Below are 4,656 nucleotides of genomic sequence, written 5' to 3'. Positions count from 1 at the left end.
TGCTTCTGCTGGCTGGTGCAGACCTGACCAGCCTCCTCCCATCCCCAGCAGCACACGGGAAGCCGGCTTCAGCTGTATGCTGCTTTTTCTGGCTGGTGCCGACCCTGTTCTACCCAGGCAGGTCCTGCAGCACCATGTCAACCCAGGCATGGCACAAGCAGGCTGGCCGGGTCCCCAGGTTAACCCTGGCCTGGCCCCGCAGCTTCTCCAGCACCAGGTCAACCCAGTTGTAGCCAAGCGGCTCCTGCAGCCCTATGTCAACCCGGGCATGCATGCCATGTCAACCAGCACCATGTCAACCCCTGCAACTTCATTGGTGTCAAAGGTCATGTGATATCACTTCCTGATATGATACTACTTCCTGCGATGTCTTTGAATATGGCTCGCTGGCCCACTGGGTGATAAAAAGTTCATGATCCGGCCCCACAGTCAAAAAGGTTGGGCACCCCTGGTCTACATAAAAGGTGTTGTACAAGACAGGAAGTGTTAGGGGACACAATTTTGCATTGAGAGCTCCTCTTAATTAGTTAAAGCGGTAATGCCCTAGAAAGTAAGTTGTAGATTAATGTCTTATTATCAGGATGAGGGGCATGACTTAGAAAGAGTTTGGGTGAATTAACACATAATAAATAATGTGGGTTGAACCGATGGCCAGCTGATTAGCTATCTAGATATTTTCAGATACATCCATTTTCTGCCCAAGACCATCCTCTTCTTAACTTCTCCATTTCTGGGGAAGCTGTAACTTTCAGGGCTGGGCACAAATGTTTGCTCAGTGTGGAGATCTGTGGTTACAGATTGTCAGACTCTGTCAGGTATGCTCCATCAAGGACTACACAGCTTAGCCTTCCCTGCCTCTGGCTGAGCAATCAAAGATACCTTAAAATGAATCTGAGCATCAGAAAGTGCTGAGCTCTGGTCCTCCGAAAATCAAATCTCTCCAGAGTGCTTTATGTTGGACACCCAAAATGTCTGGTCAGCCTGCTTTATTTGGGCACTTCATATTTCTGTGTACAGTATAACCTCATAAATCCAGTTTTCAAACTGGTGGGGAGTAGCGGTGGGCAGCCATGGAGTGGGGGGAGGGGACGGGGACAACTAGTGGCAGTCGGTCCCAGAGCAGCGGCCACACACTGTTTCAAAAATCTGAATTTTCAAATTTCCAGCAGGTGCTAGGTCCCAAGGATGCCGGATTTATGAGGTTATACTGTACAAGGAAATTTCTTTAAACTACACAGGGAAGTGAAGCTACTATCTAAAGCAGGACAAGCAAAAGAAGTTTACATAAGACAGCAAGAAAACTTATGAGAAAAATTTCCTATACATATAATCAGTGTCATTTCCTTCTTTTCTTGCTCTAAATCTATTGGCATATACTATTTTTGAAAATAATTTACAGTGATGAAAATTTCATTATTTATGTGTCTTCATCATTTCATTCCTTTAATCCTAGATACATCAGTTTCTTTTGATGAGCAGAGGAAATGAATACAGTCACTGGAGATAAAAGGAATCTGTAACTTATCTAAAATTCAGTATCTATGTGTACCAAACAACTATCTACGCTTCCAAAGAGATGGCCTGTTTCTGCTCCTATTACACATGCTCAGGGACTTCCTGAGGCAGGAGAACTTTAATCTTCACCAAGGAAGTAGGAGTGCATAGATAGTGGATCAATCTACTCCCCCATATCTTTTTGTCCCTAGCCAACATTATCTGCTCGGCAGGGCCACATTGTTCTCTTTAAGCTCCTGACCCTCTTCTAGTAGAGAAGCAATGGAGTTTAATCAGTTAGGTCTGGATGATAACTTAAACTGATTAGTGTTGCTGGGGACTTGAAAGGGGACTGTCCTTATGGGATGTTCCCAGACCTTGGTTTTAGTCCTGTAATGATACCTGTGCTCTTGCTATTGCACCCTGAGAAGTGGGGAGCACAGGGTTTGCTCCCATTATGCCAATCAACTAAGCCAGTGCATGAAAGGGGATAGCCACCCTCACCTGGAAAGGGAAAATAATAGATAATAATAATAGATGATAATAATACTCTGCTCTAGCATTTGATTATCACTGAGTCTGTATGTGCAGTATGACATTCAACCCCCACTCAAGAGAAAACTTGAGCAAAGAGGCCACAAGCATGTCTGGGGCAGGGGGAAGGAGGGGAAGATAGATTTTGGAGTCTATTATGGATATGCTATCTGAGGCTCTCATTTGAAGGGCTTTCCTGCGGAGCAGCCCCTTTGTAGACCACTTCTGCAGCAAAGAGGGCTTGAGTGTTCTCCTGTGCTTATTCTCCATATATATTAGGGCTGTGCAAAGCTTTAGTCCCCAATTCGATTCGGCGGAAATTTGGCCCGATTCGGTGGCCAAATCTCCAAATTGAATCAGGAGACCCTTTAATCTCTTCAAATCAAATTGGAACCCCCTGATTTGATTCAGAGAGATTTGGAAAGATTCGGAGATTTGGCCATAGACATGGCTTTAAATGTTTTTTCTACATACCTCAAGGTACCAGGCGGCTCATGAATGCTGAGATGCTGGGGCAGATGGAGCATCCTGCTGCCAAGTGAATTGGAGGAGCGGTCCCCAATTCACTTGGCAGCAGACCCAGAAGTAGACCAGAAGCACTTCCGATCCACTTCTGGGTTTACCGGGGAGCATGCAGGGGCTCCCCCTGTTGCTCCCCCAGCTCAGTGACTGGTGCCTCCTGGGTCTGGGGGGGCACCCGGGGTCTCCCCATGGCCAATTGCCAAGCCAGATGCGGCACGGAGGAGCCCTCCAGCGCGCTCCCTGGTGGAACCGGAAGTGGACCGAAAGTACTTCCAGTCCACTTCTGGGTTCACTGCCAAGCACACAGGGTGGGGGTCCCACACTCCTGTGGGATGCTCCATCTGCCCAGCATTACAGTGTTCACGAGCCGTGCCTGGTACCTTGAGGCATGTAAGAAAAGCATTTAAAGCTGTGTCTATGGCCGAATCACTGATTCTCTGAATCAGCATCAAATCTTCAGTTTCAGATTTGGCTAAATCGAATTGGGGACAGTGATTCAAATCAACAAATCAAATCACTGTCCCCGATTCAGGCTGAATCTGAATTGAATATGGCCCATTTCGCACACCCCTAATATATATGTTCTGATCATAAGGGATAGAGAGAAAATGAACACGTCACTCTCACCTCTCTCAAAAGTTCTGTGGTGCTGAGCCAAATTGGGATGGTGTAAGATTATTGCTTGCAAATAAATGAATTATTCACTTCCTCAACTCCTTCTGAATACAGATCGGACAAGGAGGACCTATTTAGGATTCAGAGAAATTTATAAGATTTCATGCTGTCATCCTAAAAAATGTCTGGCAACCCAATACAATCACATCTTTTTTTATTTTATTTTTTTTAATTGTGGGAACTTACTTGTGTCTCTTTCTTTAAATGTGGTACAGGCACTTACAATGTATGAGAAGAGTGATGGAAAGCAAACTTCAGTCACTAAAATTTTATGTGGTAATTGCCACAGATTGCAAGTAAATAACTTATAAATGATTTTCCATCTCATCATTATTCTGCACTTGGCTCAGTTTACTACAGTCAGTTAGAAGTGATACTTCTCCCATGGGGCACTGCCTCTTTATCTTTACCTTCTTTTGTGGAGATGATTGCCATTTCACATTGCCTACTTATAGGTACCATTTTCAAATACTGTCTGATGTTATGAGCTGTTCCTGAGGTACCAAAAGCTTTCTTCCTGCATGAAAACACACTTACTTTGGTTGACCTAATGGTTAACTTTTTGTGTGTGTAAATAGCTAATCATTTTAAGCAGCTTACTTCTATTTAGGGCACTTGTGACATGCTGCAGAGCAACACTGACATAACAGAAATCCTACCCTTTGGCATTTTTTAGAAAAGGTCACTAAGACAGGCAGAATTATTGTCTGTTTTTGCTGAAAGATGATGAAGGATGATGACATTTTTTGGGTCACATTAAATGATAAAAAGAATTGGAGCAGAAGATTTTTTTTTAACTCTAGTAAAGAAAAAATCTTTTATTCTGTATTTTATCTATGTATACCAAATATGGTAAGAACCATCATAGTACCTAAGGCACCATGAAATGAAATTAATACCAAGCTTTGTATCAGTTCAAAGAAATTATTAATTTTAAATGCCTGACCTTACTAGACTATTCCAAACCCCCATCTCATTGGAGGTGACAAGTGCTCAGGATTTGGTCCATACAATTTTATTACAAATATTGATATTACTATGGGTTAGCTATACGGGCATGTTTCTTTTCATGCTCTGATCCTTTTCATCTTGTACTTTTATCAACTCCCTTCCATCTTTACTTTTGCTGGCATTCCCACCCAGCGGTCTGGGCAGAGCTGGTAGTTTTGGTTGAGGCTTGAGCTGTCTGACTTTCCAAATTTCATACCATTCCTGACGTCCCCAGATCAAACACAGCCCGGATCAAACTGGGAATCACTGATGCTGGGGAAGGCTCTCCCAGACTGCAGAACAACAGCTAGCTCTGAAGAGATGATCAGATCAAAAAGCTCTATTACAGCTCTTGTAGGATACCTGAAAAAGTACTCAGAGCAATGCACTCAGAGCATTGTATCCTGTACTGCACTGGTCACTGAAAAAGCACAAGCATCT

Source organism: Alligator sinensis, unplaced genomic scaffold (genome assembly GCF_000455745.1).
Source record: "Alligator sinensis unplaced genomic scaffold, ASM45574v1 scaffold254_2, whole genome shotgun sequence".
In the NCBI taxonomy this organism is placed as follows: domain Eukaryota; kingdom Metazoa; phylum Chordata; order Crocodylia; family Alligatoridae; genus Alligator; species Alligator sinensis.
This window is presented reverse-complemented; position numbering follows the sequence as displayed.